The sequence below is a fragment of the Musca autumnalis genome, unplaced genomic scaffold (assembly GCF_047663935.1).
Source record: "Musca autumnalis isolate F117 unplaced genomic scaffold, ASM4766393v1 scaffold_5, whole genome shotgun sequence".
In the NCBI taxonomy this organism is placed as follows: Eukaryota; Metazoa; Arthropoda; class Insecta; order Diptera; family Muscidae; genus Musca; species Musca autumnalis.
In genome coordinates, this window is record NW_027412088.1 from 168,574,164 (window position 1) to 168,599,920 (window position 25,757).

Here is a 25,757-nt window from a genome sequence, read left to right on the forward strand (position 1 = left end):
GGAATAATGCCCGGTTTCTATTGTATGGAATTTTCATTAGGCTGGCGGACGGACGGACAAATAAACCGACTTTGATTGTCGACTGGCATGTAATGTAATTACTAGAGGTTTATTTTTCAAACAATTGTTTTATTGTTGTTGTTTTTGTTGGTTTAACATGCTAATGTCAATGCGAAAAAAACATAGTTACACAAACGGAAATTGTTTCACACATTTTTTCTATGTCTCATTACCGGAATATGATTATATGATGAGACAGACAGGCAGGTGACTGATGATGTCAGAAGGGAGTCTTTATAGGAGAGCTAGAGGTAGTCTTTATAGACGAGCTGAAGCTGGAATTTATAGATAAGCTGAAGGGGGTCTTTATGGACGAGCTAAAGCGAGATTTCACAGACAACTGAAGAAGTTTATAGCCGAGCTGAGAAGAGTCTTTATAGACAAGCTGAAGCGAGGCTTTATATACAAGCTGAAAGGACTCTTGACATATCAGGCTGAAGGGAGCTGAAGAAAGGCTTCATAGACGAGCTGAAGCGAGCCTTTATAGACGAACTGAAGGGAGCATTTATAGTTGACCGAAGAGAGGCTTTATAGGCGAGCTGAAGCGACGCTTTATAGGCGAGCTGAAGCGAGGCTTTATGGACGAGCTGAAGCGAGGCTTTATATGTGAGCTGAAGCGAGTCTTTATAGAAGAACTGAAGAGAGGCTTTATAGACGAGCTGAAGCGAGGCTTTATAAACGAGCTGAATCGAGGATTTATAGACGAGCTGAAGCGAAGCTTTATAGAAGAGCTAAGCGAGACTTTATAGACGAGCTGAAGCGAGGCTTTATAGACGAGCTAAACAGACTGTCTTTATAGATGTGGAGCTGAAAAGATTTACCGGTCTGGTCTTCTATGAGATGTCCTTTCAGCGTTCTATGATAAGGCATTCCGGTCTAATATATGAAGACCTTCCGGTTTTCAAGGAGAAGACTTTTCGGTCTTCTAGGAAAAGAATTTGCTAGATCTCCGGTCTTCTATAAGAAGTACTTCCGGATTTCTAAAAGACCTCCGGTATACTATCAGAAAACATTCTGATCTATTATAAGAAACATTCCAAGTCCTTCCACGAAATCTTTTGATCTACTATAAGAGACATTCCGAGACCATCCAGTCTTCTACAAAAAGACATTTTCTATAAGAAAACTTCTATTCAGCCAGGCTGAATAGGGTTTTCTATAAGAAAACTTCTATTCAGCCAGGCTGAATAGGGTTTTCTATAAGAAAACTTCTATTCAGCCAGGCTGAATAGGGTTTTCTATAAGAAAACTTCTATTCAGCCAGGCTGAATAGGGTTTTCTATAAGAAAACTTCTATTCAGCCAGGCTGAATAGGGTTTTCTATAAGAAAACTTCTATTCAGCCAGGCTGAATAGGGTTTTCTATAAGAAAACTTCTATTCAGCCAGGCTGAATAGGCTTTTCTATAAGAAAACTTCTATTCAGCCAGGCTGAATAGGCTTTTCTATAAGAAAACTTCTATTCAGCCAGGCTGAATAGGCTTTTCTATAAGAAAACTTCTATTCAGCCAGGCTGAATAGGCTTTTCTATAAGAAAACTTCTATTCAGCCAGGCTGAATAGGGTTTTGCTATAAGAAAACTTCTATTCAGCCAGGCTGAATAGGGTTTTGCTATAAGAAAACTTCTATTCAGCCAGGCTGAATAGGGTTTTGCTATAAGAAAACTTGTATTCAGCCAGGCTGAATAGGGTTTTGCTATAAGAAAACTTCTATTCAGCCAGGCTGAATAGGATTTTGCTATAAGAAAACTTCTATTCAGCCAGGCTGAATAGGGTTTTGCTATAAGAAAACTTCTATTCAGCCAGGCTGAATAGGGTTTTGCTATAAGAAAACTTCTATTCAGCCAGGCTGAATAGGGTTTTGCTATAAGAAAACTTCTATTCAGCCAGGCTGAATATGGTTTTGCTATAAGAAAACTTCTATTCAGCCAGGCTGAATAGGGTTTTGCTATAAGAAAACTTCTATTCAGCCAGGCTGAATAGGGTTTTGCTATAAGAAAACTTCTATTCAGCCAGGCTGAATAGGGTTTTGCTATAAGAAAACTTCTATTCAGCCAGGCTGAATAGGGTTTTGCTATAAGAAAACTTCTATTCAGCCAGGCTGAATAGGGTTTTGCTATAAGAAAACTTCTATTCAGCCAGGCTGAATAGGGTTTTGCTATAAGAAAACTTCTATTCAGCCAGGCTGAATAGGGTTTTGCTATAAGAAAACTTCTATTCAGCCAGGCTGAATAGGGTTTTGCTATAAGAAAACTTCTATTCAGCCAGGCTGAATAGGGTTTTGCTATAAGAAAACTTCTATTCAGCCAGGCTGAATAGGGTTTTGCTATAAGAAAACTTCTATTCAGCCAGGCTGAATAGGGTTTTGCTATAAGAAAACTTCTATTCAGCCAGGCTGAATAGGGTTTTGCTATAAGAAAACTTCTATTCAGCCAGGCTGAATAGGGTTTTGCTATAAGAAAACTTCTATTCAGCCAGGCTGAATAGGGTTTTGCTATAAGAAAACTTCTATTCAGCCAGGCTGAATAGGGTTTTGCTATAAGAAAACTTCTATTCAGCCAGGCTGAATAGGGTTTTGCTCTAAGAAAGCTTCTATTCAGCCAGGCTGAATAGGGTTTTGCTCTAAGAAAACTTCTATTCAGCCAGGCTGAATAGGGTTTTGCTATAAGAAAACTTCTATTCAGCCAGGCTGAATAGGGTTTTGCTGTAAGAAAACTTCTATGACTAGAATGCCTAGTCATAAAGACTTGGTGGTCTCCTATAAGAAGGCATTCAAGTCTTCTATGAGAAGTCCTACTAGTCTTCTGTTAGAAGGCCTTCGAGTATTATATGAGAAGACCTTTAAGTCTTCCAAGAGAAGACCTTGAAGTGTTCTGTAAGAAGATCTTAAAGTGTTTCAATAAGGAGACTTTTTGGCCTTCTATAAGAAGACCTTATGGTATTTCATAAGAAGACCTTCCGTTTTCTTATAAAACCCCTTCCAATCTTGCCAGTCTACTGCGAGAAGACCTTATATGAGAAGACCTTGTATTATGCCATTAAATCCGATATGGTCTTCTACACACATATAATAAGTACTAGTGGTCTTCTAAAGGAAAACGTAGTGGTCCTTGATAAAAAAAACCATGTAGTCCTCTATAAGAAGACATTCTGGTCTTCTATAAGAACCCTGTGAGAAGAGCTTCCGGTTGTCTACGAAAAGACGTTTCGGTTCTGCACAAGAAGACCTCTTGGTCTTCTTTTTAGACCTCCTTATATTAGAAGACTTTTCTACCTTTTATGAGAAACCCTACCTGTCTTCTACGAAAAAATATCTTGTTATCTTCTATATTAAGGCCTTGTGATCTTCTAAAAGAAATTCATATTGGTCTTCTATGCCTTTGCCTGGTTAGACATTAATGTCTCCCAAGAGCAGAAGATTTTAGGGTCTTCTAGGAAATATGAAAGATTACCTATGTTTATATACCAAATGTCCACCTATGTATATTGCCAGTAACACTGTGCAACATTTTTAAGGTGGTCTTGTGCAAACAATTCGAACTGAGGATTTTTCTGAAAGTACAGACCCAAACGACAAGAAACCCTAGTTTGGTTTTGTTGTGTCAGATCCAGCTCGGATTTTATGGCCCCATCTAAACATGGTTAAATATTGAGTTTTTAAAGAAATTCGGGGCTATATCTCTGAAACCAATACGAATCTTCTTCGGACCTCTGAAGCAAATTTGTAGATAAGGGCAAGAATACAATATTTGGAGAAATAATGAAGTCGAAAAACTACATTTATTGCCTCAAATTTCAAAATATATGCAAAAATTCCACAGTTTTTATACATTTCGCACCGTATCTCCAAAACCGTTAGTTTTTTCTGAACATTTACTTTTGGAAAAATATTCCCTGGAATGTAATACACAACTCTTCAAAACATGCCATTGTTGTAAAATGCCTCGATACCGTTGTTTTCTGTACATTTTTCAACGACGATTTAATATAAATGTCAATAATGTAGGGAAATCCGAAATGCGAGAATAAACTGTTGGTGTGAACTGTGTTTGAAATACGTGTTATAAAAGATATGATGCAAAATACCGCTGAAACAACATGAAGTGAGCATTTTAGAGTTTCAGAATGTTCTAAAGAATTGTTGAGAACTTTATTTGGAAGATTTTTGCCAAAGGTTACTTGGTTCAACTCCCAGTAGTTTAGCCGATACTAACCACAATTTCAGCAATTATGTAAAATTTTCTATATTTTATAGATTTTGATGCCCTAGATGGAGTTTTTCTTATGTGGTTTCTTCAAAAGATAAGTTCTACTTGTTTAGGGCTACAATATTGCTAAAGACAGCAAGGCCAAATTCCTATTCGTTTCTGAGATAAAGGCCTGATAAATGCAAAAAAGTTAGATTTAGCCCGGTTTAGATGAGGCCATAAAATCCGAACTGGATCTGACAGGACAAAACCCAACTAGGGTTTTTGTAGTCTAACTATGTACTTTCAAAAAATCCATACTAGAAGTTGTTTGCATTTTCAGTGTTGCATAGTGTAATCAGCAAAGAGGTTTTCCACGTATTTAGATCCTGTACTGTCAAAGTAATTAAAAAATGAGGCCTGGTAGCTAAATAATAGGTCAATATTTTTAACTATTAAAACCCAATCACAATAATTATCCCTTCTGAAATACATGCGAAATATAAACATCACTTTATTTCATGGTCGTTACAGCAGTCTCGGTTTTGGTAATGGTACTGACACTGGCCTCATGACATGGCATGACTTCATGACATCATGTCATGTTTATCTCTCAGTTACAATCTCTCGTTGTCGAACACGTCATTATTAATTTATTCCGCTGGCAGCAGCAGAGAACATAACAAAGCTGTAATGTATGAGAAACTGCTATTCCAAGAAACGAAAAAAATTGATGTAGTAAACTTTTGACCAGCAGTGTTAGCAAGTAGCTGCGACAGATATGAGGTATAGATAGCACGCTAAAAACATAGAATAAAGTTACAATTAAATTTTAAATTCATTTATTTATTTTTTCGATTTCAAATACCGGTTCCCAACAATTGTTGTTATTGTTGTGTTTTACTAACTTTGTTTGTTGTGATTGATGGCATCATGATTTTCCTTTCATTTTAAAATTACATCACTTCGCAGCATACCTGGGCAGAGGGGATTTGAAATCAAGGTTTTACATCTGTATTTATAGATATTTTTTGGATTTTTTTTTTTAATATTTCTTTCATGTTAATTTTGATGTTAATTCTTTTCTAATTTGTTGTTGTTTTTTATTCTTCTTCTTTCTTTACAGCATTTATTTTACGAAACAACTTTTATAAATTCTAAACAACTGCGCAAGATTACTCATCGATCCCTTCCACAGCTATTTTTTACGTTATCTATGACCAATTGTCCGAATCATTAAAAACAATTAAACGTCACGTCTGAAGCAACAACATTTAAAATTGTAAGTATTTTTATTTATTTTTTATTGTAAATTATAAATTTTGTACAAGTGACCGGAAATCTTGTGAAGTGTTTTCAACAGATGTTGAGGTGTTCTGTATATATATTCGACTTTAATGACAAATTCGATGGCACATTAAATAAAAAGAGGAAGATTTAGTGCGCAATGTTATAGCAGCTTAAAATCGTTTATCTCTGCGACCTCTGATGGTCTTCTAGAGTTGAAAAGGGACTTAGAAGCTCGCTGTTTTTGTATTCATTACATAATTTAAGTAATAAGATCTTGAAGGTGTCTGATGAGTCTTCGTTGGACCAACATAGTTCCCTCAAAGAGCTTTGCAGAAGAATATAAGTTCTTCAGTTATCCAATTAAAGCTTTCACCAGTACTTTTTTTGTGCAAAACAGGAATTTATATGTTTTATTTTTAATTTCTGGTAGGGGTCGAACTTAATGATTTTTTGATGTTTTTGCAAGTGAAAAAGGAAAGCCGAAGGTTCGACCGGTTTCGCTATTGGTAGTAGCTCATTAGACATGTAGGCTGTGGAGTGGCTTGTTTGTCGTCGAACTTTTCCTCTATATATATACATTGTAATATCTTTATTGACCTTAAAATTCTTTAAAATCTTTCGAAGCTCTTTCAGAATCAGTTTTATTAGTCCATGTTTTGTTTGGAAATTGTCACTAAAATTTTGAATTCTGTTTCAAGAGATATCCTCAGAGGTCTTTCTGTTCCAAAAAAATTGTTTTTCGATTTTCATTTAACAAGACTTCAATTATTAGCACCAACATAGTAAACGTGAGCCCATAAACTATTGTAATTGTTGGCAGTCTGACGCCATCTATCTGTCACCAACTAGGCAATTTTTCATAGACATAATTATTCGAGTTATTGATAAATGGCTTTTACAGTGGTGATTGTCTTTGCTAATCTTAGTCTTGGCCCAGATTTCCCAGTAGGTGGCGTATTTGAAACGCCCGTGTGTCTCGAACGATTGCTTATTTAAGTTGAAAAACTCTCGTGGACTCTCATTATTACTTCTTTTGAATAAGTTCACTGAATACACTAAAACTAAATCTAAAATACTTTCTCAGAATAAACAGCGCTGGAGTCTCATCGTTAGTCTTATTACCATAAACGACATTGAATTTATGCCTCATATATTGACCGTCCGCCTCTCGGAAACATCAATATTTTCTGTTACATAAGCCATTATAATTGTTTGCAATCCGACGCCATCTATTTATTACCAACGAGAAAAAATACCTAGATATAATTAGTCTAGTTGGCTTTTACAGTTGTGATTGTCTTTGCTAATCTTAGTCATGGCCTAAATTCCCCAGTAGGTGGCGTTATTTGAACCTCCACGTGGATCGAACGATTGCATATTAGCGATGAATAACTTTTGTAATTTCTCATTATGACTTGTTTTAAATGAGTGCCCTTAAGATACATCCTGAGCATGGATGTCGAACGGGACAGCTTTCAAAACTCCCGGGATTCGGAATTTCGAAATTCCTTAACCCGGTTGTTTGGGATTTTACAGGGCAATTTCGGGACCGAGGGATTTGTCGGAACTTTGCGTTATAGGAGTACTTTGTGAAGTAAAAAATTAATTTTTCTTGAAAAATTAAATAAGTTGATTTAAATAAAATAAGAAAAAAGTATTGTAATAAAAACGGGAACAAAAATGGCAGAAATTACTCCCTTATCAAAAAAAGCTAATTCGCAAGATGATTCTTATTACAATAAGGACTTTAATTGTCTATTTTCCCTTAAACCTGGATCCGATTACTCTGCGTCGTTTCACTTTGAGGAACACATTAACGACGCATAGCGAGTTCAGGGTTATAAATCGGATAGCTTAAACGACCTGATAAATAAAAGCTTTGTTCCTTTACTTTTTTAATGGTAAGGGTGGTAAAAGAGAAAAGTGTCAAAGTTGCTCAAAATTGCTCTCTCATAAACATTTTTACCAGAAAAGTAAAGGAACGGAAAAATGGTATATCTGGCAGCAATGTCAAAAAGAAACATAAAAAAATCAATGTTCGTCTTTTATTTCACAGTTTAGTTTTCGACTTTTTCTTCAGTTTATCGTCTATTTGTGAAATAATCGTCAAATAAAAGTCGAAAAATCAGTTCTGCCATTTTTTACCTGCAGAAATTTTGCTGGTAGCCTGTGGTAGAAGAGAAAGCCATTTTCGCTCTCTCTCCACTCTCACTCTCTTAAAAATTGCTTCCAGTTTTGCCACTTTTCGGGGTTAAGGAACGCTTTGCAGGTTAAAAATGGCAACAAATGGGAAAATGGTAACCTCAGGTAAGTAATTTAAAACAATTTAAAACTATGACACAAAAATTGTACAAAATTTTACAAAATGCTGTTCGATAACAAACTTGTTCAGTAAAAAAGAACTGAGAAGTACTTTTTACTTGCAAAGTTATCGGACGGACCTTATATGTTTTATGAAACTCTCTTTGACATATTCCTTTACGGAACATTTTCTAAATATATTTTAAAATATACCCTTCGTAGCGTAATTGATCAACTATACTTTCAACAACTCATTCTACAGAGGATTATGCTTTCATATGTGATAATCCCGGGATCTGGAAGAAGTAAATCCCGGGATTCGGGATTTGAGTGATCCCGAAAAAAACGTGTTTTCGCGATTCGGGATCGCCATCTCTAATCCTGAGTAAAATCCACAATACTATTTAGAATCTTAATAATACGGCACAGCGCTTTACAAGCGTTTCCTGCTTTTGCCTTTATGTAGTCTAAATGGTCTATAAAAGACAGACGATTGTCTATGATAACACCGAGGTTTTTCAGACTTTCCGCTGTGGTTATTGTGCATTCTCCAATTTGAATATTTATTCTTTCCACCACCCTACGACTTGTAATTAAGACTGTATGCTGGCCTCTGTTACTGTTCTTGCTTCTTCGGTTGTTTTTGCAACAATAACCAGCGCAATATCAATCGCAAACCCAATGATGTTAGCTTTCTGTGGAAGTTTTAACCGTAGAACGCCATCATACATCACGCTCCATAGAAGCGGTCCAAGAACGGATCCTTGTGGTACTCCTCCTGTTATTTGGTATTCCTTTGTACCTTCTTCAGTTTCATATATCAGGATTCTGTTGCGGAAGTAGTCCTGGATTATGGCAACAAGATATGCGGAAGCATTTAACCGTCGCATAGCCTTTAAGATATTCTCCCAATTAGCTGAGTTGAATGCATTTTTAACATCGAGTGTTACGACCACACAATATTCTTTCGTCCCTTTTTTCCAGCTTTGACCATGAATTGCTGCCTTTGCGATGTCGACTACCATTTTTGTTGCATCAATAGTAGATTTCCTTTTCTAAAGCCAAATTGACATTCGGATAAGCCTTCTGCACGTTCGATGCACTCCTCCAGTCTATCGCGGATAATGCTCTCAAGGAGTTTTCCGCATGTATCTATCATACATATTGGGCGATATGACGAGGGGTTTCCCAGAGGCTTGCCATGTTTAGGCAGTAGCACTAGCCTTTGCCTTTTCCATATTGATGGAAAGGATCCAAATTCCAAGCATGTGTTAAATAATTTAGGCAACTGTCCACCACAGCACTTCACAATCTCTTTTAGGACGTAATTGGGAATTCCATCTAGGCCTGGCGCTTTGGAATCATCGAATTTCGAGACGGCAAGATTTATCTCCGCTGATGTGACAGGGGGGTAAACAAACTGTCCACCGGGGTCGTGTGTTGCCCATGTTGCTACCTTTTGATGAGGAAAGAGGTGATTCACAATATTTCTTAGCGTTTTAGTATCTGTAGGTGTACTTGAGCTAAAGCACTTCAGTTTTTTTAGTCACAATCTTGTAGGCTAATCCAAACGGCTGGTTTTCTACATCCTCACAAATTGTTAGGAAACATGCTCTTTTGCTTCTTTGTATGGCTTTTTTGAGAGCTTTCTTTTTCATCTTGAGAATCTGTCTATAAGCTTCGTTATCGTCTCTATCTCGTGTTCTTACAAAGCGTCTTCTAGCACGAAGACACTCCTTGCGTAATTCAGCGATTTCAGTGTTCCACCAATATATTGGGGCTTTGCCTACTCCTCGTTTCCTCTTTTTCATGGATGCGTTGCATGCATGTGTTGTCTGTTTTCCGGAGTTCCCTGCAGTTCTGTGCCTTATTGTGATGTAGATTTTCTTCTCTAGGTGGAGTTTTTTGGTAATCCACCTGACGTTGCTTTGTGGGCCTAACTTAAATTTAGCATGCCTCATGGTCAATTAAAGTCGGAAGTTTCAAACCATCCTCCAGGAAAACCATCAGAAGTCCTTTCATTTTGTATGAATGTTTTAAAATTGCACACTCACTTTAGTTTCAAACCATTGAATAACTTATAGTAGTTGGCGTTATGGTCATTAATGTGATACTGCCCTCTGTTGTTAACCATGTTGTAGGTCTAAACAGGGTGGCCCAGGTTTTTCTGTATCAGAGTTAGAGGAAAGGAAGTACTAATAACATTTCCTCATTATATTTTCTCCCTGACCCACACCGTTGAAGACTTTAAATACTTCCTATCCCTAATGGCTTAATTTTTCTATGAAAGAATTAGAGGACTTTCAAGGCTCATCATTACATTTTTCTCAGCCTCAAACCATTGAAGAACTCAAACATTTCCTATCGTTACCTAAAACGTTTGTCCTGCTGTTGGTACTCAGAGTTGCTGGTACTTTCCAAATTATGATTTTAAGTTTTGACGAGTATGTGGCGTTTCGGACCATTCATGAGACATTTGTTCGTTGATTTTCTGAGTTTGAGGATGAGATTACTAGTAGCGTCTTAGGGAATTCCAGAGTGCGTCTATTCAATGAAGACGTGCTTTTGGATGACGAATGAGGCTTCTCATTATATTTTCTCTTCAAACCACCGAAGCTTTGACGCATTTCCTTTCTGTCCACACTTAAAATGTTGCACAATTGCTGTTACTCAGCGTATAAATGTTCGCAAATAGGTGGCGTTTCTGCCATTTATGTAATGCTGCCCTCTATTCTTGATAATATTGTAGTCTGGCAAAGGATGTCTCTGGAATGAGACTCTCTTAGACGAAAAAGAGAGTACTAATAGCATCTTACGGAACTCATAAGCTCGTCTATTCAATGAAGTGGGATTTATGAATGACGAAATATACAGTTCTAAACAAGACCTCCAATAGTTCCTCACCACGAATGACCAGTTGCCATCTGCCCACCCCTAAAACACAGTCATTATATCACATACATTTTTATATGTCCTGCCCATATACGTATTGCCGTCCTCTAGATTTGATGTTTTCTTCTATTGTGGATAATGCTGTAGGCAGAAACATGGTGTTCCAGGCATTTATGATTTGATTTTTGTGTCAGAGTTAGAGGATATAGATTACGAATATCATTTTAGGATTTCCATAAGTCCGCTTATTCAATGAATAGAGGATTTTAAATGATAAAAGATATCTTAATTTTCTCTATGAATGCATCTAATAAAAATTTTCACTGAAAGCTTACAACTATTGAAGGCCTCCAAATTCAGTTGTCATCTCTCAAAGCTTAAAATATTATCCTCCTTGATATAAAGTTTAAGTTTTCACAAATAGGTGGAGTTGATGGCAATTAATGTTTTACTAACCTCTTGTGTTGATGTTGTAGCCTGAAACTGGGTGCCACTGTCTCTTATATAGTTATCTAATATCATAGGTACAATGGAAAGTCTTCAGTTTCAATCAATTGAAGACCTAAAATATGTCCTATTCAATCTTAAAATGTTGTCTTGCCACTTAGCGTTTTTGGTTGGCGTTTAAATTTTCACATGCAGATGATATTCCTGGACATTCATTTGGTACTGGTCTCTTTCTGTAGTTACCTAACATCTTAGGTACAATGGAAAGTCTTCAATTTCAATCAATTGAAGACCTAAAATATTTCTTATTCAATCTTAAAACGTTGTCCTGTCATTTAGCGTTTTTGGTTAGCGTTTAAATTTTCACATGTAGATGATATTCCTGGACATTCATTTGGTACTGGTCTCTGGTTTTGATGCTCTTCTGTTCTGTTTTGATTGATCTTCTCACGAAAATGATACCTGAAAGTCCACAATTTAAAGCCATTGAAGACTTGAAATATTTCCTAGTGACCAACAAAAGCTTGTAACTACCAATAAAGGTGACATCTACTGGTGGATAAAAACATCGTCACCTTTTCTGTTACTCAGTGCTTTCGGTCTTGGCTAAACATAAGGTTTTATCTTTCCTCCAGAAGGTGGTGTGACGTTAGGTGTTAATGCGATATTGTTGAATAAATCTTTGGATGTTACAGTCACTTTTTGCTTGATATTTCTGAGTGATATTTGAAAGAAAAGAGTATTGTACTGAAATAATCATATTGCTTTTCAGAAGGCTCTTATTACACTAGTTTCTTCCTAGGAAGTACATCGAAAGTGGATATACATTTTATATATTTTACTAAAATCTTTTGCTGCCATCTACAGTTGCATGGAATCAATGTTGTGGTGTGAGTCTTTGCTGATTTATATTTTATCCCCCAATAGGGGGCGTTTCTGAAAACCTACGTAAATTTTTTTCGTATGGATATAGGTTAGTTAGGAGTCGCCTAAGCCTATATAAAGAAAGATTTTCAATGGAAGATGTCGAACAGGATTTTATGAAATAAATTATTAACGCATAATCGTCACTTTGTTGTTACTCATAGGTTTTGGTCTTGGCTAACAATAGGGGTTTAACACTTCTCCAGAAGGTGCCGTTTCTGTAGATGTTGTTGTATGAATATTTGGATGCTATAGGAAGAGAAATTAGATAGAAAAGATATCTTATTAAGAATTATTCCATTAATAATTATTTTTGTATTTACCTTGAAAGATATTTTAAAGTGGGTGGCGTGAAAAAAGTGTCATATGGATATCCATATTGTTTAAAGGGAGTTCTTGAAAAGGCGTTTCTTCTTATAGAGTCCTTTGATAGTAGAAGGTTTTACAAAAATCCGGTCTAAAATCTTGTGCTGCCCTCTAGCGTTGCACATAATCAAAGTCTGCATGAAACTGTGGTGTGAGTCTTTGCTGGTGTAGGTTTTGGTAACATCCTCCAATAGGGGGCGTATCTGGTAATTCAAATAAAGCTATTTTGGTATAGAAATTGGCTAGGGAGAAATGGATATTGTTTTTGGTAGATATAATGAAAGATCATTGGCTAGTAGAGATTCCCGAGGTCCTACATATAGCAGAGTATATTCATCTGACCATAAAAGAACCGTTGTTAGCTGAATTACCATCTTCAGCTAACAATGGTTCTTGTTTATGAAGTAATTAATTTCCTATGTCAGTTTTCCTTGTTAAGTCCCTGGAACTTCTTTAGGAAATACATTCGAAATGTCTTCTGTATCCAATGCAAATCTTAACAATATGACCTTCAAAAACATTCTTCTCTTAATTTCTTCCGAATAAGTTCTTAAAAAATTAAGAATTTATTTACTGAAGGCTTTGAAGTTTTCAGTTTTCTCACGTTATGCTATTTTTTTAGAGACGTTCTTGTAGAATCTTTATCCGAAAACATATTTCTGACATAAAAATAACCCTCAGAGACGGTTTTAAAATATTTCTACAAAGAAATACTCAGAAAGTATTTTTCTAATCCCAAAAGTTATTTTAAATTGCTCAATTTCTATTAAAGGCTTTTCATATTTAGTTTCCAAACAATTTCAAAAGATACGCAAAGTTTTTATAACCTATAAGCACATTAGATTTAACTATGACTCCGTTAAATCCAATGCCACAATAGGTCATAAAAAACTATGTGGATCTTTGGAAATTCTTAGGTTATGATTTAATGTTCGCTATTACCATTAAATTTCAATTAACACTTCGTTTCAAACAATGTAACATAAATTTTTATTTATAAAACCCTAAAAATGACGCACAAAAACTGACATAAATTACTCAAACTATTTTTGGTCGGCAAGAAGTCTTCCGCCACAATAAACGATAACTTTACAGCAAATAAAAAATAAGGACCAACAAAATGTCAACGTTAGCAATCAAGCAAGCCCCAGACTCAATAAACTAAAATAGTGTGGTATGACGCCATGGCTAAAACAAGGCAAAATGGCAAACAAGTTGACAAAAAACAAAACAAATGAAAATATGTGACACAAACAAGAACTCTCTTATATCCTGTAAAAGGACATGACAGTGCAAACCATAAACTGAGCAAAAAAATGACATGAATAAATAACACGCACTTCTTTCAGGACATGACAGGACAAGAATAGCAATAAAAATGTACACTTCATTACTTAGAATCCGGGAGAGGAGAGTGAGAGGGAACAGAAGACACTTTATTCCTTGTCAATATTATGATTGAGGGCTGTCTGTCATCACCATCACAAAAGCCTGGGCTGCGAAAAATCGTTTGGTCTTTACAGAAAAGCAATTTAAATCTAATTTCCTTTAAGAAACTTCCGCTTTTTATTATTAATAAAAATTCATACGAGAGGAGGGGAAGAGGGAAACAAGAAATGAAATGCGAAAATAAAAAACCTTGCAGTTGATTGCCGGAAATACATTGTAAATAACAGGGATATGCTGTTTGTGTCCCTTCTCCCTCTTCTCCATTCATTTTTATTGGGCGCCACTTTATAATTCGTGGCGCCCAACATGTGGCGTCATCATACCAAACTATAATTTGCAATGTCTCTCTCTGTTCTACTGGTGTTTGGTCACTGGCGTCAGTCAGTATGCAAACAAAACGCATTGCATGCAAGACCTAACACAAAAACCAAATGTATGGCAAACAAAAAACTTAATTAGAGATTCCAGCCATAAGGATAGATGCCAAATCTATGATATGAACATCGAAACAAAAAGGATATGAAGCGGAAATTGAAACCAAAGAAATATGGAAATTGTTGGGATAAGGTTGTGCGATAAAGAAATTAGTAGGAAGCAATGACTTTGTCATTTTTTCCCAGGGATAAAGGGAAGTGGGTGGCAGGACTTGGCACTGAGCCCAAATTTAAACCACACAATTGTAGTAGGAGATGTAAAAATGGACAAAATGACTGATGAAACGATAAATCTATTTCTTAGGCATGTGATACTATGCCTGAGTGTATGCTGCCATCTAGCGTTGTATGTAAACAATGTCGGCATGTAGTTCTGGTGTGGATCTTTGCTGGGTTAGGCCTTGATTTTATCCTCCAATTGGGGGCGTTTCTTGTAATCCAAATAAAGCTATTTTCGTATGGAGATAGGTCAGGAAGGAATTTATGATTTGTTTGTTGATAGAATCAATAAAGGATTATTGGCCATTAGATATTGGCCTATATGTAGCAGTGTATGTACTGTTGACCACTAAAGAACGTTTTTGAGTTGAAGTTAAACTGGAAAAAGAAGGATCAATGATGATTGCGAGGTATCTAAACTGAAATTTCTGCCGAAAAGACTTAGCTCAATCGCTTTCTTATGCAAAACGTAGAATTATACTCTTTTTGATTAAATTTTTCGACAATATAAAGTTTAATCGATCCTCTGGTTCTTGTATTTGCTATCATGGTTCAGAAGTTAGTATTCATTATGTCGTTCGATTTTTAAGGAAAGCTCAGTCAGTAGACTTTCAGAAGTTTATTCGTTTCCCCATCTATTGAATCCTATGCCGTTTAGTTAGAGCTTAATCACTCTAAATCAATTTACAGGAACTACTTTGACACATCGACTGCCCAGAGGGCATAGAGAATAAAATTCAATAGTGCGAGAATGGATATGAAAGGTCTAGTGGATTGATGACGATGTCTCCTTCTGAAAAATCCCTAAAAAAGCTCCAATAATTTCGCAATTTTTCGTGATATCAAGCATCTTAAAATATCCAAACATAAATACGATGGCCGCAATATAAATAACCAGGAAAGTGACATCTATTGCGAAAAATCTAAAATACATACAATAGCAAAGACACTCACCGAAGCACAAAGTTTCAGTTTTATCAGCCTGGTCTCACTACCAACACAGTGCTCTTGAACAAAGACATAAAATATAACAAGATGCTACTATACATGGGCAGATGGCGCTGGAGGTCTAACATAATGTTATGTTCAAATATGGTGACATAAAATTATGTTATACTTGTTTTTGTTGCCGTCGTGTTCTGTTAGTTGTCTGTTATACACAAACACCCTCTATGGTTTAATAGTAAAATTGAACTGTATTATGCACTATGTCCAATCTTTACAGTTCTATGTCTTTGTCTTGAAACAACTTTAAATGGAAAGTGCTTATATAAAAATATAATAAGTGTTCCACAAACATCCCAGACGGGACAGGGGAGAAGGTGCTTAGACCTGGAAGGTACTTACCCCCAGTTTTTGTAACAATTTTTATTCTTCTCACACGAATTGTCAAATTTTGTAGATCGATTTACTCGCTTTAGAGCAAATGTAGAGCGCTGATTTTTAAATGAAGAATCCTTAACGATATATGGAACGGGTATACGAAAAATTAGATGTGTATGTCATCTGGGGGCTGGGCTATGAATGCCTAAATTATTACGAATATAGACGAACGAACAAAAATAAGTTACAAAAACTGGGGGTTAGACCTGGACAATTTTTGCGGATTCTTAAACTATAATCTTCGTAATTGAGAAAAATCAAAAAACAAAATCGCCGGAGAGCTTTTTAAATAAATCGTGATTCAAGTCGGCATTTTAAGGGTGTTTTAGGTTTCATGATTTTGCTTGGAAACCGCAAGTCCTATCGAAATAGTATAAAAGAAAATGTTGTAGCTATGAAAATTCTCTACAAGATTGACCTTTATGGCATTTACGGGAGTTATACCGTTTTTGAGATTTAGAAGTTCAAATTGAGACAATACACTGACTGTATCTCGTTTCCTTATAAAACAGTGTCATGACTATTTCCAAATTTAAACTTATATATCACAAAAATGATACAACCTAGGAAAAAGATACCAAAGCCAGTCTTGTAGAGAATTTTCACAGCTACAACATTTTCTTTAGTCCCATTCCGATAGCACTTGCGGTTTTCAAGCAAAGAAGACCTGAGAAAAAATCTGAATGATTGATCTGAACTTCTATATCTCAAAAACGGTAAAACCTACGAAAATATTATGCAGGTTAATCTTGTAGAGAATTTTCATTGCTACAACATTTACTTTAGTTCCAGTGGCTTGAAAAAAAGAGCCATGTGAACATCCATATTGTTTACAGAGCGTTCTTGAAAAGGCGTTTCTTCTTAAAAAGTCCTTTGAAAGTAGAAGGCTTTACAAAAAGCCGGTCTAAAATCTTTTGCTGCCATCTAGTGTTGAATGAAACTGTGGTGTGAGTCTTTGCTGGTGCAACATTTCCTTCAGTCCCGTTTCGATAGGACTTGCAGTTTCCAAGCAAAATTGTAAAAACCAAAAAATGTGGACTTTGACCGTGATTTATTGAAAAATCCTCTAGCCATTTTTTTGATTTTGGATTTTCTCACCTATGAAAATTGCTATTTCATAATCCGCAAAAACTTCCTAGATATAAGCGGTTTTCACTTTAAGTTAGTTAAGGCTGACCATGTATGGCATTGTTTTATAAGGTTGCGATACAATCAATGCATTGTCCAAATTTGAACTTCTATACCACAATAACGGCAAAACCTACGAAATTATCATAAAGGTTAATCTTGTAGAGAATTTTCATAGCTACAACATTTTTTTAGTCCCATTTAGATAGGACTTGCGGCAGGGACGTAGCCAGGATTTCATTTCGGGGGGGGCCCACCTGACCAAAATTTTGAAAGTTCATCTTAGCGTAAATGTCTTATTTAGCAAAGATGTAAATCTTATTTTAGACTTATTTTACTGATGAACTAATTTTCATTACTATTTTTTTTATTTCAAATGGCGTCAATTTTATCTTGTTTTTAGGACATTTTTGACCATATGTCACAGTTAATATATGGTCAAAACAATGAATATATTAATAATCCTATTTATTTTTGGGCGTATCATTTATCAAATAATTCACAACTACAGTGAATGTTATGTAATTCAGTGATATCACTTCGGTAAGGCCAAAAGAAAGCGGATACAATCGGAAAACCTTACAAATATAACATTTAATTTTCAAATATCTTAACATTATAATTTTCAAAAGTATGCAAAAATCCGATGTCTACTTATCACAAAGAATTTCTGAAGGCCGAGAACAAATGCTGAGCATTAGTTAGTCTATCCATCAAGAAATTCTAGCACCTAATCGCGGTTATGTAAATGACAAATTCTGTCGCCAAATCGTGCATCTGCCAATAGACTACTTTAGGCGTCCAATCGTCGGACTTCACTTATAGAAATTCTGGTTTCCTATCCTGGATCTTCTCATAAATTGATCAGGAACGCCCAATCCAAGGTCTATACCTGTATACATTATTTAAGCAAAAATGCATAAACACGATTTTTCCCAATCTACATTTTTTATACTCTCAGCCTTTAGCCAAAATGTGCCTCATCGAAATAGTCGCTTTAGGGTCAAGTTGAGTTTGGAACAAATCTGTTTCAAAAAACTTGGAGTCGACTTAGCTGTCCGTTCTTCTGGGTAGCTGCCTGGAGAGCACGATAATTCTCAAACAGATCAACCGATTCGGTCCAAAATTTGGGCTTTGTGATATTTTAATCAACTTCTAAGATGGGCCATATCGATCTACTCTTTCGGCAAACTTCCGCAGAGTATTTCAAAATTTTTCAGCGAAGTGCAGTTTAAGACCTCTCTGGATAAGCTACGTAAGCTTAAGACCTCAATGGTAATGGCTTCACTTCCTTTATGCTAATAATTTAGTTATAAGTAAAAATATCAAATAAATAAATCAATAAATAAAAATAACTCTCTGAAAACGCTGTGCTTTTCTGCAACAAGTGTTCTCGGGGCTCCTATTACTACAGTACAACTTTTTTCAGAGGCAAGTCTATACTTCCAGAGAAAATGGCCCGAAAGCTGTAAAGAACACCTAAGGCAATCATGTGTAGTGGCTAGTGCGCACGACAACTTTCGAACCGGATACTGCGTTGGTCCAAACTTTGTTTATCGCAATATTTCTGCGAGTCTTATATATACAAAATTCGAAGATGGTGCTTTTCGGTCTACTTCTTCTGGTAGTTCTTCTGCAAGTTCATACGTCCGGAAATGGCTACAAATTTCTGAAAATCTCCTAATACATAGTTTTTGGATTTAAGGATTTTGGCTGTGTAGCAGCTATTCGATATGTCTATAGATGAAAGTTTCAATTCACACAGGCTCAGGATATATTCCTGTCCGCAAAGTCGAGTGGTACTTGTTGAGATTTTGACGAAGAAGAACCTGTTTCCGATCAGTTTTTAGATTTCGTTTGTCGTCACAAAGTCGTTTACCGAAGGAGGAAAAATTAACATTTCTAGAAATGTGCATCCATTGAAAGTACTTCCCAAAATACAATTGATGCGGGTTTCTATGACGTTTTCTTCTGGTTTTATTCAAAGAGTAATCGACAGAAAAATCCCTGAAGATAAAATTCATTGTAATTTTGAAATATTGGAAATAATATGTAATAAATCAATATATATAAAGTAGATAAATTTTTGTACGTTTGTTTGGTTGAACCGCTAAACACATCTTCCTGAAATTTTCAGAGTATATCACTACATGGCCTGAAAGTAACATAGGCTATAAAAATTTCTGAATTCCGCGTTGATCCGGAGATATATCATCAGAATCGGAGGTACCTCCAAAAAATTTAGATTTTTTATGCAAATATCTATAGAATGGTAACAGATAATGTCTCCAAATATTGGATGTGTGCAGGAATTTGGTCTAGAAATAAATTTGCAAATTATATTGAAATCGGTTCAGATTTGGAAATAGCGCCCATATATATTTTCGGCCGATTTCATGTATTTTATGCATTAAACACGCTATGTATGTGCAATTTCAATGAAATTTGGAAAGCGTGGCGGAATTGGGTCTAGAAATAAATTTTCCAAATTATATTGAAATCGGTTCAGATTTGGAATTAGCTCCCATATATATTTTCGTCCGATTTCACGTATTTGACGCACCAAGTACGCTTTATATACCAGATTTTAATGAAAATTGACCTACAAATATTTGACCTACAAATAAATTTGTCAAAATATATTTTACCTTATTCGGGGTAGCGAGGCGCACCGGGTTTAGCTAGTAAAATATAAACATTGACCTCAAGCTCGAAAATCTTGATTTTATTAATATTCGAAAGGTCGAACAAAACATAAAAGTTCGACAGAAAAATCCTTTTGTCCAATAGACATTTACGACACTGCGGTGGAACAGAAATTATATCATAATAAAAATGGTTGATATAGTTTTTTTATTGCAAATTTCAAACATAATAAAGAATTTTTAATTGTTATGAATTTCAAAATAATTCATTATAAAAACGTGTAAGAGAAAATATACAAACACTTAAAACCACAAAGATTAAGCAACGGTTTTATCTTTTATTGTTGAATTGCTCTTATAAAAAATTTCAAAAACAAAATATCCCAAAAATGTTTTTTTCTGGATGTTGTTTATAAGCCAAAGTATTGGACGTAATATGTTACAAACGTTCAATAAATACAAATAAACGTTTTGTTCTGAACTCAGTAACACTTACAGTCAACCTAAAATTCCGATTAAACGCTTAAACAACACCTTAAAACTTAACAAGAACTATGCATAAAATTGCTCAAAAAGCCTAACTTGTTCATTATTTTTATATTTTCAAATATGTTGGACAATAAGTATACCAATGTAGTTAAATAACTCTCTGTAATACTTCCAACTATTTTACAAATTTCTTGAACAATTTAAAACAGTTTAAAATTTTACTGAAAAATTAAAAATGTGTAACATAAGCTAATATCCTATGGGAACTAAAATCATTTCGGGGCCCGGGCCCCCCCCCCCCCCCCCTGGCTACGTCGGTGACTTGCGGTTTCCAAGCAAAATCGTGAAAATCCAAAAAACCCCTAAAAATGTCAATTTGAATCTGAGTCGGCAATTGATTTCAGGGAATAATTCCATGGCATAAGAAAGGACCAAAGTCCTACTATCTTCTGGCCAACATCAACATTAAAGAATTTCACCCTATATGTATATGACTATCAAAGCTCCACCTATGAGGAAATTCATAGCTCTTAAAATAGCAAAGACTCTCACCGAACTTTGTGAAGTTTTTACCATACTTCGATAGATGACGTACGAATTATTTGCCATATATCAAAGTTCCACCTATGACTATCAAAGCTCCACCTACGACTATCAAAGCTCCACCTATGAGGAAATTAATTGCTCCTAAAAAGCAAAGTTTCTCCGCAAACCTTGTGAAGTTGTTATCATACTTCGATAGATGACGTTAGAATAATTTGCCTTAGAGGGGAAATATACCAAAGCTCCACCTATGACTACCAAAGCTCCCCCTATGAGGAAATTCATAGCTCTTAAAATAGCAAGGACTCTCACCGAACTTTGTGAAGTTGTTGCTATACTTCGATAGGTGACGTTAATTTGTCCAGTGTATTTTTTTGGCTAAAATAAATTTTCAGAGTGCCTTAGTGTGGACATATACCAAAGCTCCACCTATGACTATCAAAGCTCCCCATATGAGGAAATTAATAGCTCTTAAAATAGCAAAGATTCTCACCAAACCTTCGGAAGTTGTTACCATACTTCGACGTTAAAATAATTTGCCTTAGAGGGGACAGATGCCAAAGCCTCACCTATGAGGGAATTAATAGCTCTTAAAATAGCAAAGATTCTCACCAAACCTTGTGAAGTTGTTACCATACTTCGATAGATGACGTTGGAATAATTTGCTTTAGAAGGGACAGATACCAAAGCTCCACCTATGACTATCAAAGGTCCACCCATGAGGAAACTAATGATTCTTCAAATAGCATACTTCGATAGATGACGTTAGAATAATTTGCCCCAGAGTGGACTGACAGTGTATTTTTTGGCTTAAATTAATTTTCAGAGTGCCTTTGATAACTGAAAAAATCCTCATGAAATCAATTTACTCCAAAACGAGTTATTATTATTTATGATTTCCAGTCTGTATGGAAAACTTCTCCTCTTCTTGTCTCTCTCTCCCCATCCAAGTTCCATCAACCATTGGCGCCATTAATAACTGTTTATGACAGTTTATGGAAAATAATAATAATTTAATCCTTTCTATTAATTACATTACAAGCCACTAATGTGACAGATGTTATGATCCATGTTCGAGATAGCCAGAGTAGCGACAAAAGCAGATAGCAGCAACAACAGAATAGCATCAGCCGAGTAGCACCATACATTTATAAATCATCTTTAAAACAAATAATGGCTATAATGATTTAATTAACACATCGTATTTTTGCGGTTCATGATTAATAGCATCATAAAACACTGCTGGATCTGGCATGGATGTTGCACCTTGCACTTCTTCTCCCTCCAATTCCCGCTCATGTAATTGGTGTGACATTAATGTTTATGATAATGTCTATTAAAATGTCTGCAACAATTTAACGCCTTTTACAAAAAAAAAAAAAAAAAAAATTGTGTGGCATGCCACAGATAAGAAAATAAAGATAGACATGTGGTCAGATATGGGAGACTGCTGAGGACAAGCCACAAGTCCAATTGCAATTTTTAGTAAGCTGAAGCCAAAGATGTGTTTAATAGGGGGAAATATTTAGTTATAGGCTAACAAAATCTCAATTGTCAGCTTGAGGAAAAAACTATCGGAATAGACAGAAGAAAACAATAATTGACATAAATGACATTAAGTTGCTAATCATAGAGGAGACAATGACAAGAGAGTGGCTTTGGGAAGGAGGTAGTGCAAAAAATCCTTAAAAATAAAATTTTCTGCAATTGAGCTAAACGTAAGTAGATTTTTTCGTATAGAACAGGGTGTATAGTTAAGCTGGGGTAACAATACGATTTTCAGTTGACCAGACTCAAATACGTCTTTAAACCACAAATTGTAACAGAAGATGCAAATATGAACAAAAATGAATGATGAAACGATATATCCATTAAATAGGCATCTATTACATGGACATGGGCTGCCATCTGGCGTTGTATGGCATTAATATCGGCATATAACTGTGTAGGTCTTTGCTATTTTAGTGTTTGATTTTTTCCTCCAATAGGGGGCGTTTCTAATATCCCTAATAAAGCTATTTTCTTATCAATTAATGGCTTAAAGGGTAGTTAAAAACCATTAGAGAAAGGGAATTTAAGCTGATAAAAAGCTCACGAAGAGTGTGAGGAAGTTTGATAGAACAAATTCTGACAACGTTATGGGGGAACTTCGGCGAAATTCACACTTCAAGTGGAAGTGTGACCGCTGTCAAAACCCCTATGGAAGTTACGGGCACTTCCTGCTCTGGCAGCAGTTCGGCTTTGGAAAATCCAGAAAGGAACAATGATGGGTCTTTGACAGCATTGACCGCTCAGTCGACCACCACCACGATCAGTAGTCACAAATAGGATGTGGTCGTCTGAGGAAACAGCAACATGTTGCGAAGAAGTCGGCAATGTCTCAGCCAGTCTATCTGACTGTATCGTATTAAGCAAAGCCGAATTCCATTATTTTCTAACCAAGATTTTGTCCAAGGGAGAAAAATTTAAATTTTGCTTGAAAAGTCTCTATTCAGCTGAGCTGAATTAGAATTTTGATAGATTTTCTTGCATTTCTTCCCATGAAATCATTAGGAAACTGTTTTAAATTAAATTCAGCTGAGCTGAATTGAATAATTTTGAATGTTGACATTGTAAAAAAACCAGAAATAAAATCTTTGTTAGAAAAATACCTAATTCAGCTGAGCTGAATTGAAAATTCTAATCACAGGACTCTAAAAAACTATCTAGAATTGATGTTTTGAGCGAAAAATCACAATTCAGCTCGGCTGAATTGGTATTATGTTTGAAATTATTTAATTCAGCTGAGCTGAACATGGTGATTCTTTAGATAGGCTTTGAAATACAACCTGAATTATTTTTTTTTGTTTTAAATTTTTAAATTTTTTTGTTTTGTTAACAAAACCATGTAAAACTACCTCTAATTGAAGTTTTATTTGAAAAAAAAAAACGCTGAATTGACGAATTTATTAACAAGACTTTGTAAAATTTGCTAGAGTTTAGCTGAATTCGTAGTAGGACTTTGGAAAATGTAGTTAAAATTAAATATTTTCTTGAAATATCGCAATTAAGCTAAGCTGAATTGTATTCAGCTAAGCTGAATTGATCTACTATTAAAGAAAATGCAATTAATTTGCATTTTAATACAAAATTATGTGCAAATAATCTAATTCAGCTAAGAAAATCTTGGTTGAATTTGCTTAAATCAAAATTTGGCTTGAAAAAGAGCAATTCAGCTTAGCTGAATTTGTCAAATATTTGAAATAATTCAATTCAGCCGAACTGAATTTGGTAATTCTTTAGGTAGACTTTGCAAAACAAACTAAAATAAAGTTTTGGTTCGTAAAAACCTAATTTAGCTGAGCTGAATTGAATTAGCTGATTTGGTTAAATATTTAATGTAGGAAGAATGTGTAAAACAAACTGAAATAAAAATGTTGTTCAAAAAAAAAAAAAGAACGAATTCGGCTGTGCTGAATTTAATATTCTAATAACAAGGCTCTGCATATCTACCTTAAATTAAAGTTTTGCGAAAAATTGCAATTCAGCTTAGTTGAATTCAATAATACAGCAATAGGACATTGGAAAAGTTATTAAAATTAAAAATTTCCTTCAAATATCACAATTCAGCTAAGCTGAATTGTTGTATTATTAAAAAAAAATCTATAAATTTGCATTTTAAAAGTAATTAGTGTGTAAAAATCTAATTCAGCAAGAAAACTTAGTTTAAAAATCTAATTCAGCTAAGGAAATCTTTGTTTAAATTGTTTAAATCAACATTTGGATATAAAACTAGCAATTCAGCTTAGCTGAATTTGTCAAATATTTGAAATAATGTATTTCAGCTGAGCTGAATTTGATAATTCTTTAGGTAGACATTTCAAAACAAACTAAAATAAATTTTTTGTTCGAAAAAAAACCCAATTCAGCTGACAAGACATTGTAAAACTATCCAAAATTGAGGTTTTGTTTGAAACATCGCAATTCAGCTTACTTCCATGGTAGAACTTGGAATAAGTAATTAGAATTAATTAGATCATAAAAAATATCACCTAATATTAAAGACAATTCAATAAAATTGCATTCTAATAGAATTTTGTGGGTAAAAAATCTAATTCAGCTGGAGAAAATTCAATTCAGCTATGTTTATTTTTGTAAAGACCCATTTCAGCTTAGCTGAATTGAAATATTCTATTAACAATTGAGGGTTTGTTTAAAAAATCACAATTCCGCTGAGCTGAATTCATCAATTCTGGTGTAAAACTTTGAAAAAGTAATTATAATTAAAGAGTTCCCTGAAATATCACAATTCAGCTTAGCTGAATTGTCTTTTTTGGACAAATAATTCAACAAAATCTTGTTTTATTTGAAATTTATGTGTAAAAAATCTAATTCAGCTAGAGAAAACTCAATTCAGCTATCTTTATTTAGCTCATTGAAGACTTAGTTGATGAGTATCCAACTTCTAATCGAAGTTTTGTTTGAAAAATAGCACTTCAGCTGAGCTGACTTCATCAATTCTGGTGTAAAACTTTGAAAAAGTAATTAAAATTAAAGATTCCCCTAAAATATAACAATTCAGCTGAGCTGAATTGTCTTTTTATGCCAAATAATTCAACAAAATCTTGTTTTATTTGAAATTTATGTGTAAAAAATCTAATTCAGCTGGAGAAAATTCAATTCAGCTATGTTTATTTTTGTAAAGACCCATTTCAGCTTAGCTGAATTGAAAAATTCTATTAACAATTGAGATTTTGTTTAAAAAATCACAATTCCGCTGAGCTAATTCATCAATTCTGGTGTTAAACTTTGAAAAAGTAATTATAATTAAAGTTTTCCCAGAAATATCACAATTCAGCTTAGCTGAATTGTCTTTTCATGACAAATCATTCAAGAAAATCTTGTTTTATTTGAAATTTATGTGTAAAAAATCTAATTCAGCTAGAGAAAACTCAATTCAGCTATGTTTATTTAGCTCATTGAACACTTAATTGATCAGTATCCAACTTCTAATCGAAGTTTTG

The 25,757-nt window shown here is 34.8% G+C and overlaps 1 protein-coding gene across 7 annotated transcripts in view; it reads left to right on the forward strand.

Annotated features, from left to right (window-relative positions):
- The window catches only part of cora (erythrocyte membrane protein band 4.1 like coracle), a 189,732-nt gene that overhangs the window by 102,543 nt on the left and 61,432 nt on the right, over positions 1–25,757 (forward strand). For all 7 annotated transcript variants that reach the window (XM_073955125.1, XM_073955118.1, XM_073955120.1 and 4 more), the window contains one exon: positions 5,371–5,526. The gene's annotated coding sequence lies outside the window, so the exon portion shown is untranslated. The remainder of the gene's footprint in view (positions 1–5,370; positions 5,527–25,757) is intronic.